Consider the following 13,695-nt stretch of genomic DNA (forward strand, 5'->3'; position numbering starts at 1 on the left):
TGCAAGAAAAATCAATCTAGATGGCCAAACAAAACCAAAGTTTCGGAGAAGAAATACGAGGCTAATAATCATGCATATAGAGATCAAAGAAGACTCAAATAATATTTATAGATAGATCTGATCATAAACTCACAATTCATCAGATCCCAACAAACACACCGCAAAACGTCATTTCATCAAATAGATCTCCAAGAACATCGAGGAGAACATTGTATTGAGAATCAAAAAGAGAGAAGAAGCCATCTAGCTACTGCCTACGGACCTGTAGGTCTGTGGTAAACTACTCATGCATCATCGAAGGAGCACCAATGTTGCGCCCAAGATGCGATTCTATCGCAATCACGTGATGGTTTCATGATTGGGGCACAACCGCATTTCAAGTGCATAGCAAGGCGGATATTATTTCAACAAACCATGTATTGAATAGATGAGAATATCAGATAAAGGCTTACACTCGCTACAAGCTACAACATGAATACATCAATACATAGCAATCATCATACAGAAGAGCAGGATCCAACTATAGATGGAATCAAAAGAAAAAGAAGAACGACATCCACCCTCCTAATCCCAGGCTCCCGACCCGGAACCTATCCCTTGAACGAAGAAGAAGAAGAACTCCATAACAAGCAAGCATCGCTCTCACGTCAGATCATCACATTACCTGTACTTGTACCTGTTGTTGTAGTAATCTATGAGCCACGAGGACTCAGCAATCCCATTACCATAGGAAGAGTAAACTACGCATAACAGTCACAATCTAATAATGATCAAGAAGTGATCCTGAACTACTTACGATTCATACATAACCCCACCGTGTTCTCTTCCCGAACTCCCTCAAAAAGAGACGATCATAGTTATGCACGCGGTTGGTGTATTTTATTACGGATCTGGTGTCAAGTTCTCTACAACCGGATATTCTAAATTTCCAAGTAGCCACATAACCCCAGACATGGCTCTCAAAAAGATTTAACCCTGCAGGGGTGTCCCAACTTAGTCCATCATAAACTCTCACGATCCGCGGAGGAAAAACCTCCATCTTAGGACAACCCGATCAAGCTCGGTATCCCGGTGGACAAGACATTTCGACAACGGTAAAACAAAACCAGCAAGACCTCCCGACGTTCCGACACCCTGATAGTAGCCGCGCGTATCTTATCTCAGTCCACGACGGATGGGCTATGTTTACAGCGTCCAAATCCATGAGTCGCCCCGGGCGGCGCCGCAAGCTGCTCTAGTTTGGACCAACACTCATGAAGAGCACTGGCCCGGGTTCTGGATTAATTATCCTCGGGTGCTATCCGGTCCCTATGCAAGTTTTAGTTATTATTAGGCAAATGGTAAAACCAAAGTTGGGCCTTGCTGGAAGAGTTTTATTCAAAGCGAATGATACGTCTCCAACGTATCTATAATTTTTTATTGTTCCATGCTATTATATTATCTGTTCTGGATGTTTTATATGCATTAATATGATATTTTATAAAAAAATTGGTACTAACCTGTTGACCTAGAACCCAGTGCCAGTTTCTGTTATTTCCTTGTTTTTGAGTTTTAGAGAAAAGGAATATCAAACGGAGTTCAAACGGAATAAAACTTTCACAATGATTTTTCTTGGAGCAGAAGACATCCACGGAACTTGGAGGCCAAGTCAGAAGAGTCCCGAGGGCTCAAGAAACCATGAGGGCGCGCCCTCAGGGGGGGCTGGCTTGTGGGCCCCTGTCGGTGTCAAAACCGGCGGATCTCGGGTAGGGGGTCCCGAACTGTGCGTCTTAGGATTGATGGTAACAGGAGACAGCGACACGATGTTTACCAAGGTCGGACCCTCTTGACGGAGGTAATACCCTACTTCCTGCTTGATTATCTTGGATGAATGTGGGGTTACAAGAGTTGATCTACCTCGAGATCATAGTGGCTAAACCCTAGATTTCTAGCCTGTATGATTATGATTCTGATTGCCTCTAAGGACTAAACCCTCCAGTTTATATAGACACCGTAGGGGCCTAGGGTTGTATAGAGTTGGTTTACAGAGAAAGGAATCTTTACATCCGAACACTAAGCTTGCCATCCACACAAAAGAGAGTCCCATCCGGACACGGGAGGAAGTCTTCTGTCTTGTATCTTCACGGCCCATTAGTCCGGCCCATGTCACGTAGCCCGGATGCCCGAGTACCCCTTAATCCAGGACTCCCTCAGTAGCGCCCGAACCAGTCTTCAATGGCGATGTGTCCGGCGCGCAGATTGTCTTCGGCATTGCAAGGCGGGTTCCTTCTCCGAATACTTCAAAGCATCTGTCCCGAAGAGTTGTACTCAGCTTTTCATTTAATGTCACACCCTTTGGCTTCTGCGCCTCCATTGCTTCTGCTTCCACGTGCCGAGCGAATACAAAAGGTCAGAGTATTTTTTACACATAACACCCTGGCCACATAAGAAAGGTGTCTATTTAAAGAGATTGGATCTCAGATGCCATTCCACACCAGGCGGAAAATCTTTAGAGCTCGCTAGGAGAAACCAGTCAAACATGGCCAGCGCTCCCAGTTCCTCCTCCCGCCCCCATGGCCCCAAGAAAGGAGATTGGGAGAGATGTTCAGTATACCATGGTCAGCTGAGCAAGCTTCAAACGCAGGGATTCCTTCCCCCCGCGGATCTAGTCCCTTTTCGGCAGGATTATCCTCTTTTACTGGCGAAGCTCTGGCGGAAAATTTCGCCAATCCAACCAGGGGGGAGCGAGTGTGCTTCGTATCCTTCTTATTAAGAGGCGTCAGATTTCCAATCCATCCTTTCCTCCGAGGTCTCCTGGAGTACTACGGCCTCCAACTGCACTATTTTACTCCGGCTTTCATCCTGCACATCGCTGGTTTTGTCGCTCTTTGCGAGCTATTTTTGGGCTACGAGGCCCACTTTGAGTTATGGAGGAAGCTTTTCTGCCTCGTCCCTCGCACTCAAAAGGGATCGGTATTCGAGGTGGGCGGCGCCGAGGTATGGCGCATAGCCAGGACCGGATACGTGTCGGATCACGGGTTCCGGCAAAATCCTCAAGGTTCGAACACTGGGGTGCGCACGAAGATCTCCCCCAACCGATCCACATCCTAGCTTCGCTAAGATCTCAAGAGCTAACTCGACGAACTTGCAACACAAGGGACACAAGATTTATACTGGTTCGGGCCACCATTGTGGTGTAATACCCTACTCCAGTGTGGTGGTGGTGGATTGCCTCTTGGGCTGAGGATGAACAGTACAAGGGGAAGAACAGTCTCCTGAGGCGAGGTGTTCTTGTGCTTGGTGGACTTGTGTGGGTGAGGATTACACGAGATGAGGTGATATGCCTCCGAATGAGTTACCCCCTACGGTGGTGGCTAGTCCTATATATATAGGCCCTGGTCCTCTCCCCAAATATTGAGCGGGAAGGGAGCCAACAACAGCCAATTTGAAAGGGGACAACTAGTACAGCTTATCCTGACAAAAGCAGTCTTCGCCTGCAAAAAGGCTCTGGTGGTGACGCCGCCTTGGGCTCCATGGTGACCTCCGTCTTGCCGTCCTGCTGGTCTTGGTCTCATTGCACTGATATGGAAACCTTTGCTTGACGCCTCGGTAATCCGCGCCTATGCTTGCCTTCTTAGCACCAAAGAGGAAACAAGTACGCTGTGCGTGCTGGCGCCCGCCTGGTCTCGATCGTCATGGCTCACGCCACGAGAACCTCGCGAGGTTTGCCTTACCTTGATCTCTCCGCCCATCGCGAGCCAACCAGCTGAGGCCGCTCCCGAAGGGGTCTTGCGCCGTCCGCCTCGCGAGGCTTGGCCCCTCGCGAGGGTCTTGAGTGCTTGTTGGTGAAGATGGGCCGTACGGGCTCGCTCGCAGAGCCACGCCGTGGGCCGCAGACAGGCAAGTCTGGGGACCCCGTTCCCAGAACACCGACAGTAGCCCCTGGGCCCAAGGCGTGTGTGACACCCAAAAATTTTATTTGGCTTTATCAAAATCTTTAATTGATTTGGAGGAGGCTATTTAAAATTTTCTTTTAAAGGACTCTCCTTCTCAAAAAATTTCTTTTATAACAAGTATTTTCCTTGAGTTCATCCAAAACTTGATCTTTGGTCTTGGAGGTTTTTCATATTGTGTTGATTCAACACAAATGTTTTCATTGGGAAAGTTTTTGAAAATCTTTTCTTTTTAAATAGCCCTATGGCATATGGAGTGATCCTTTCCCTTTTAAAATTTCCTCTTGCCATGACCTAAGTGGAAATCCCCTCCCAAAAGCCATCTCTCCACTTTGTGTCAAGATAATCTTCAAATCCAGCAAGTTAAACTCCCCCATGATTTTATCTCCATTTATTTCTAATCAAAAACATTTTCTGTCCTCTATTTTGCAAAGGAACCACTAGTTCTCCTTTGAGTTTTCCTTTGAGTTTTGCCTCCAAACAAAGGAACCACTAGTTCTCCTTTGAGTTTTGCCTCCAAACAAATTTCCCTGGCTAGTCTTTAGGACCCTCAACCAAGATCCAGGAAGATCCACTGGTCTCCAGTTCAAAATTTTCAAAATGAGCTTGCTGCAAGTTTGGGCCATATTTGCAAAATTTGGTGAAATTCATTTGTTTTCTCCTCCTAAAAATCTGAGAAAATTCAGGCAGCCTCTAGATGCATCAAGAGGTCACCTCACCAAGTCCCAGCTCCAGAAATATTTTCCTCGTGCTCAAATCATACCGTCGAATACCTGGAGGGCACTGTACCTGTCAAAGTTCAGTGTTCAGTAAACAGTTTCAGAAGCCAGTGTCGTTTTCTTCAGAAACTTACCTCGATCTCGCCAGTAGCCGCGGTGGCCTTGCTCCCTGTTCCCCCTTCTTATCCACTGCACCGCATGATCGCCTGGACGCTTGCGGACGTCGGCGGCGAGCTGGCAGTGGTGCGCCTCCCCGTGAGCGGCGGCAGCAGCGCCCGCTGCGGCTGCCAGAGAGGCGCAGCAAGGGACGGCGCCGTCCAGCACCGCCCAAGCCACAAGAGGCCACCGCGTGGCCGTCCCCTCCCCTGTGCATGTTGCAGAGCAATCGTCGTTAACTGGAAGGCGCGGAGCGCGCTCCCTGCCGCCGACGTGCCCGTACGGCCGTTCCGTCGAGGGCCAGAGCATTACCCCAATCCGGCCGAGGTATTAGCGGGGAAACGGTGCCAGTGGACCACCACGATGATGCCAAACCACCTAAACCCCCTGCCAAACCTCTGGCTCGCCGTAATTGCTCGCCGGCGTTATCCCGTTCACGGCCACCTCCTCGGATCGCCTATAAAAGGAGGTCCCGAGCTCGAACTCGAACATGCACCATCCCTACACCTCACAAGTACCACGCCAAGCCATTGGGCAGACCCCGAGGAGTCTTCTTCCCCAACTCCGGCCGCCTGGACCCGCTTCGGGATCCAGCACGATTCACTCCAGTGCGTGCACCCTTGCCTCTCAACTCATGCCAGTAGTCTCCTAGTGCATCCACATCTCTGACCTGCGCACCAATTTGGAGTTTGCAGCGCTCACCGGAGAGTTCCACCCTCACCCGAACCACCGTCCGCCTGAGATACGGTCGCCGTCGACGTGGTGCTCACCGACGGCCAAGTCCACCACCCACCGACGCGGAAGGACACCCTGAACCCGTAGGTACCCTCCGATCACTCTACCTCGCCGTGGATCAACGCCGGCGACCACCGCAGCCTTCGGGCGCCGGCGAGCTCTGTTGGAGTTTGAACCTGACAGGTGGGACCCCCCGTCAGCCTCTCTTCTTCCTCCTTCGAACCGTTTTCTGAAGGCGCCTTCGGGCAAAGTGTGTTTTCCCTCTGGGCTGGCGTATTTCATACCGAAGCATTTTCTGCCTTTTCAAACAAGCCCCTGGATCTTTTCCGTTTCATCACAGATTAGTCCTTGGACTAAAACCCTTATATCTTTTAAACAAAAGATGATTTTTGATTGATTCTTTTTTTTGTCATTCTTATATTTTTGTCTAGTTTTTTATAGTATTTATTTGGAAAAAATTTGGAACAATTTTTTATACACGCAACGGTATTCACGTTAGTACACGGTTTCTTTATACCGTAGATTCCGGAGGAGGTGACGGAGCCGCGAACTTCGCCGAGCTAGACTCCGACTTCTCCGAACCAGGCAAGCATGTTTGAACCTTTGATATGATGAGTGTTTTGCATGTTTGCTTAAATAGTTTGTGCATGGCATATGAGCATCGGTGAGTGTTTCATTGCATGCAAGGCAACTACCCGTGTGCTTCAGAATTTGATGTGATCTTTTGATGAGAGATGACCTGATCATGTGGTGACATGAGAGGTAATAAGATGGTATTGTTGTAGCATGCCAGTCTTATGTCATCCGATAAACTCCGACGTTAACGTGGACCGAGCCACGTTACCGTTCGTCCCTTTCCGTGCTGCCACATGTTTTCTGCAAAGAATACGGTTTAGTAAGTTGCAAACCTCTTTCCTTGTACACACCAAATAGAGGGGCCGGGATGAGGGTTCCATGGCCCTGGATTAAAGCCAGTCATCCGGTCAGGGGGCATGGGTGTTTCCGGTTGGGACCGAGAGGGGGCACCCCTTAGAGCGCGCGATATAAATTTGATCCCATGCTACGCGAGGTTGTAGCCTCCCCGTCTCAAGGTTTTTCTTGAACGTTGCCTAGGGTGATTCCTGGCATCGGAATGTGGAATGGGTGTGTACTGGTTAGATGTGTTTCTCCTAAAATACCATAAACGGAACTAGTACCTTGTGACTACTGAAATCCGTTGGCTGTGGTTAAGAGTACAAACTCTGCAGAGTCAAATCCTTCCAAGTCATCGTGTCCATGGTCAAGGACCGGGGTCAATGTATCCAAACAGTATCCATATCAGTCTCAGTGTCAGTACTTGTGTCAGTCTCCGTGGAAATCCCCGGTGAACAAGCTTGAGTGGTAAACCCGGTTGAATGTTATTCATGTGGATGGACTAACCGTTTTATTATTTCGTACCTGAGTATTTCCTTGAAATGATTTAAATTCACGAGCTACTGGAATAGCGAGTTATGAAATATAAGCCCTTTATGTGATGTCGCTCAGACGTCCGACTGTGGCACTTTTGTTATTTACTTTTTGATATAAGCCCTTTATGTGATGTCGCTCAGACGTCCGACTGTGGCACTCTCGTTATTTACATTTGATATAAGCCCTTTACGTGATGTTGCTCAGACGTCCGACTGTGGCACGCACTGTCATTTATATTCCATTATAAGCCATTTATGCGGTGTCGCCCTGACGCCCGACTGCGGCATTGTTAATTTATGGGTACCCCTATTAAGGAGTCATTTCAGACACTCGATTGGCCTTCAGTATTACATTGGGATTTCGGGAGGACTACCGCCCGACTTCCTTTTTATTTTCCCGCGCATTGCTACTTTATTATCTGAGTGCGCAATTATTAATCTGTTCATATGCATCATGTTTGCATTTGTTATATCTTATGTCCAAACTGTCTTGCGAGTACTTTCATAGTACTCACCTGGCTTGTTGATTTGGCCAGATATTGACGAAGGCGATCTCATGGATGATGAGTTTGAGAGCGAGTCCGACGCCTAGAGGAGTCCCAGTCAGTCCCGTGCGATCCTGGATTTGGTCACTTGTATTATATACGCTTCCGCCACCCAAATAAAGTCCTCGAGCCTCACTCCGACGCTCGATGAGCTGTAAGATTTAGGAGTCATGTCACCCACTTCACTGTGACATATCCACCACCACTTTTAATGCGAGTCAGTAGTTATGCCACCACACCCCTTGTGTCATATCCGCCTTTATGTATAATATCGGCGTGCTTGTAATAAACTGTTGAGCAGCCTCCGCTCAACCTTGTATTATATTTAGTACTCCTGGATGTTTCTGTAATCAAGAATTTGTCTACCAGTAAGAAGGATTCTTCTCTACTGGTCCGTTAAAGGGATCGGTTTCTCAATAAATGTTTTATTGGAAAACCGGTCGTGACAAACTTGGTATCAGAGCCAGGCTGACTATAGGAAGCCATCAGGTGCGATCGCTAATCGGTTATTAGCGTTTTTAGTGCTTTTTCAGCATTTTGCAAATGTAGCTATTTTCTGTTGGTCATCATAAATTTATGATTTGACTACTCAGAATTTTTGCCTACTTTTGCAGATGGCTGGCAACGACTGCGAGTCGTGGGTGTTCGCCAATGTGCCCGAGCGGTTTGTCAAACTTCTCGTCTCCATCACCAAGCTCATGATCGGGCCATCGACTCGTCCAGAGTTCACGCTTTACCAGCACAAGCTCAGCGACGACGTGTCTATGCACCAGGCCGTGGTGCAATTCAAGGGAGGACGTTCTGCGTCTCGCCGCTTCCGTTTTGTGGGGAGGTCCATGCCTACGGAGAGGCATGCCATGCAGATGGCCGCCCGTGAGGCGATAGCTCGCCTTCGGGATGTTCTTCCTACGATGAAGACTCGTCGCTACCGCTACCTCCCATGCCATGCGCCATATACTTGTCACTATGCATTCGCCTGCCATAGGGTAGAGAGAAATGAAGCTATCGAGATGCTGGTTGAGTATCTCAAAGCTCTGGAGGCAGCTTTCGACAACCTCGTGGACGACCTTGTGGCTACCCGTATGGACTCAGTTCACGACTGTTCTGCCAACAGGAGGGAGCTTCTCCACATGGCACAGCCACTGACTTTCGTCTCGTCCTCGGCATCCTATGCACCTGCCATTTTAGCCACCGCTCGCCGTCTGCCTACCACTGAGGAGTTTGACCAAGTCATTGCTCCTACTCCAAGTAGAGCTGCACCGCCTGTCGCACCCGCACCAACTCCTCAACGCAGTGCTACGCGCCTGGAGCCTATTAGGGAGGAGGAGGAGGTTGAGTCTCCTGCACCTCTGGGCATTACCCTCGGCAGACAGAAGGAAGTTTTCACCATGTCCGATTGAGTGCGCCTAGCAGCCGTGTGATGTACCCGCTTGTATGATATGTTTATATGTACATAGGTTTGGTGAGAAGTAGTTTGTGTTCGCATCATGTAGGAACTCGGAGAAGTGCACTAGCCTAAATAACATGTCAGGAATGTGTACGCACATCCTGAGTGTGTATTGTAAAATTACGACTCGTGTGTAAGATATGTACTGAGCAGTCCTTCTCCGTGCGCAATCAAGTATTTTTTTTCTTTAAAAATCTTGAGGTCTTTTAAATTTTTGCCTTTGCAACATTTTCCTCGTGCCACATAGTTCTTCTCATGAGTTTTGGAAAAATACCCCAGAGTGGAAAATGTCTCGTCCCTGGACTCGTTCCATGCCAAATCCACCGGAAGAAGTTTATGGGACCCAGACAAGCAACAACTTCACACAGGGGCAGTCTAGTCAGCAGGGCAGCGAGGCAGCATTTTCTCAAGTATGCCGCCTTTTCGAACAAAGCCAGCAGCAGCACCAAGAAATGATGAATCACGTTATCAATATGGGACATCATCGTGAGCCATACCAACCGCATTCCAAGTTGTCTGAGCTACAGAAGACACGTCCTCCAACGTTCGCTCACATTGATAGGCCGCTCGAGGCCGATGATTGGCTTCGAGACATCGAATGAAAGTTGATTATTGCACAATGTTCAGATCGTGAGAAGGTGCTTTATGCACCTCACTACCTCACTTGAGCAGCTGCAGCATGGTGGGAAAATTTTCTACACATGCACCCCAATGAACATAACATCACCTGGGAAGAGTTTAAGGAGGGTTTTCGTGGGGCGCACATCCCCAGGAGCATTATAAAGATCAAGAAAAGGGAGTTTGACGACCTCAAGCAGAGAGGCATGACAGTGACTGAGTACAACAGTCAATTTACTCAATTATCTCGTTATGCCTACGATGAGCATATGACTGAGAATAAAAAGATGGAAAAAAAATTAGACGGCCTGGCGCCAGCACTAAAATGCCAACTGGTCGTACACACCTTTCCAGACTTCAAAACACTGGTTGACAAGGGTATTACATTGGAGAATGAGCGTCGCAGCCTGGAGGATATTCGCAAGCGAAAAAGGGACAAGACGGCTCATGCTCGCAACAACCGGAGCAAGACTGATATTCAGAGGAATGAAGCGAGAGAATCCACGACCACTACTCTAAGGCCAACCAAATATTTCCATTCAAAGGACAAGGACTTTACATACCGCCCAGGTGTTACTTGTTATGCTTGTGGAGAGGAAGGGCACTATGCCAAACAGTGCCCAAAGCCAAGGAACTCGGCCCCCAAGCCGAACAATGGTGGAAATAATCCAGCCCCCAAGCGTAACAATTTCAACCCCAACAACAATCACAAGAAGGGTCACCTGAACCATGTGACCAAGGAGGAAGCACAGAATGCCCCAGACATCGTACTCGGTACGTTCCCTGTCAACACAGTACCTGCCACGGTTTTGTTTGATTCTGGAGCTTCTCACTCGTTCATTTCGAAGAGTTTTGTTTTGCAACATGGTTTTCCGATACTTCCTTTGGAAAAGTCTATGATCATCAAGTCCCCCGGAAATAAGCAGATCACTCAGAGTTACTGCCAAGGTGTGATTATTGAGTTTGAAAGACTAAAGTTTCAGGCGAATCTCATCGTGTTGGAAAATAAAGGACTGGATGTTATCCTAGGAATGGACTGGTTAACCACCAACAAGGGATTTATCGACTACTTCAATCGGACTGTAATCCTCACTCACCATCACGGCAAGACAATAAAAGTCGCAGCTCAAGAGAGACCACGGTGACGGCAACCAAAGTTGAACAAGGTGGACAATTCAGAATTGAGAAAGGTTCCAGTGGTGTGTGAGTTTCCCGACATATTTCCCGAAGAACTACCAGGCATGCCACCAGACCGAGAAATAGAGTTCAGCATTGAACTAGCACCTGGCACCACCCCCATTTTCAAGAAACCTTATAGAATGGCACCCTCCGAGTTGGTAGAATTAAATAAGCAAATAAAAGAATTACTGGACAAAGGATTTATTCGAGCCAGCTCCTCACATTGGGGTTCACCAGTATTATTTGCCAAGAAAAAGGATGGGACACTAAGGTTGTGTATAGACTATCGAGCACTCAACATGGTCACCATCAAAAACAAATATCCGATGCCACGGATAAATGATTTGTTTGACCAGCTCGCACAAGCCAAGGTGTTCTCAAAAATTGATTTAAGATCGGGATATCATCAATTAAAAGTACGGACAGAAGATATCCCTAAGACAACATTCACTTCCAGATACGGATTATATGAGTTCATAGTAATGCCATTCGGACTAACGAACGCCCCCGCATATTTCGTCCACCTCATGAACAAAGTGTTTATGAAATTTATGGACAAATTTGTTGTGGTGTTTATTGATGATATTCTGGTATACTCAAAAACACCGGAAGAACATGCTGAAAATCTCAGAATTGTACTGGGAGAATTAAGGAAACATCAATTATACGCCAAATTTAGCAAATGTGAATTTTGGCTAATACAGGTTGGTTTTCTAGGCCATGTACTGACCCAAGAGGGCGTGGCCGTAGACCCAGAAAAAGCCAAGGCTGTTCTTGGCTGGAAAACACCAGCCAACGTAACTGATGTACGAAGTTTCCTTGGAATGGCTGGATATTACCGAAGGTTTATTGAAGGATTCTCCAACGTGGCAAAACCAATGACACAGTTGCTCAAGAAAGATAAGAAATTTGTATGGACTGAAGCGTGCGAGAAAAGCTTCCAAGAACTCAAGAAGAAATTAACAACAGCACCGGTTTTGGTTGTGCCGGACATACACAAGAGTTTTGAAGTGTATTGTGACGCATCCCGGAAGGGCCTCAGGTGCGTATTGATGCAGGGCGGCAAGGTGGTCGCATATGCTTCCAGGCAACTACGGAAGCATGAGGAAAATTATCCTACTCATGACTTGGAGCTAGCAGCAGTCATCCATGCACTCAAAGAGTGGAGGCACTTTTTGCTGGGAAATCATTGTGAAATATATACGGATCATAAGAGCCTTAAATATATTTTCACGCAACCAGAGCTCAATTTACGACAACGACGCTGGTTGGAATTAGTCAAGGACTATGATGTCGGCATTCAGTACCATCCAGGGAAAGCAAATGTAGTGGCAGACGCTCTTAGTCGGAACCCCAGCTCGGGCAACGACAATCTACAGAACTTGAGGCCTGAAATTCAGCAGGAGTTCGCCAAACTCAACATGGTGATAGTCGCGGAGGGCAATGTATCAAATCTGGAGATACAGCCCACCCTAATGGAACAAATTAAGAAGGCTCAGCATGGACATCCCAGCATCGAAGGTATAAAGAGAAAAATGAGCCTTGGCAAGGCTTCAAAGTTCGTCATAGACAATGAGGGAGTATTATGGTACGGGGAGAGACTTTGCGTACCAAACATTGAGGACCTCAAACAGCAAATCCTAACCGAAAGCCACACCGCCCCATATTCAATCCACCCTGGAGGAACCAAAATGTACAAAGACATTCAGGAAAGATTTTGGTGGCACGGCATGAAGAGGGATATAGCCACATTCATTTGCATGCTGTGATTCGTGTCAGCGCATTAAAGCCGAACACCAAAAACCAGCAGGGCTACTACAGCCAAACAGGATACCTGAGTGGAAATGGGACGAAATTGGAATGGATTTTATCGTCGGACTACCTCGATCACAACGCGGAAATGATGCCATATGGGTCATCACAGATAGGCTAACCAAGGTAGCACATTTCATTCCCGTGAAGACGACCTACTCCACTCAGAAGCTTGCTAAGCTTTTTCTCTCCCGTATAGTTTGTCTGCATGGAGTTCCAAAGACTATAATATCCGACCGGGGCACTCAATTTGTCTCTAAATTTTGGGATCACTTACAACAAGCTCTGGGCACTCAACTAGCATTCAGTACAGCATACCACCCCCAGACTGATGGACAAACAGAACGCGTAAACCAAATCCTAGAGGACATGCTGAGAGCCTGTGTCCTCACCTATGGAACTAGTTGGGAGGAAAGCTTGCCATATGCCGAGTTCGCATACAACAACAGTTACCAAGCCAGCCTACAAATGGCACCTTTTGAAGCATTGTACGGACGGAGATGTCGTACCCCATTAAACTGGTCAAAAACAGGTGACAGTCGTATCTTCGGCCCAGGCATGCTCAAGGAAGCCGAGGAAGAAGTTAAACAAATCAGGGACCGACTCAAGACAGCTCAAAGCCGACAAAAGAGCTATTACGATCGAAAACATCGTGAGGTCACCTTTGAACCCGGTGACTATGTATACCTATGAGTGTCTCCTATGAGGGGCCTGCAACGGTTCAAGATTAAAGGGAAGCTAGCCCCAAGATTTATTGGACCCTTCTGTGTAGTTGCACGAAGAGGCACAGTAGCCTACCAGCTAGACCTGCCAAAAGAACTGTCAGACGTCCATGACGTGTTCCACGTCTCACAGATGAGGAAATGTGTGAGCAACTCGGAAAAGCATGTATCGCATGAGAGCATTGACGTGCAACCAGACCTCACCTACAGAGAGCGACCAATAAAAATATTGGAAGAATCTGAAAGGAGGACCCATCGGAAAACAATTAAATTTTTCAAGGTTCAGTGGAGCAATCACACCGAGGGTGAAGCAACATGGGAAAGAGAGGATTTTCTTCAGGCAGAGCACCCACATCTATTCGAGGATCAGCTGAAATCTCGG

Source organism: Aegilops tauschii, chromosome 2 (genome assembly GCF_002575655.3).
Source record: "Aegilops tauschii subsp. strangulata cultivar AL8/78 chromosome 2, Aet v6.0, whole genome shotgun sequence".
NCBI classification, from domain to species: domain Eukaryota; kingdom Viridiplantae; phylum Streptophyta; class Magnoliopsida; order Poales; family Poaceae; genus Aegilops; species Aegilops tauschii.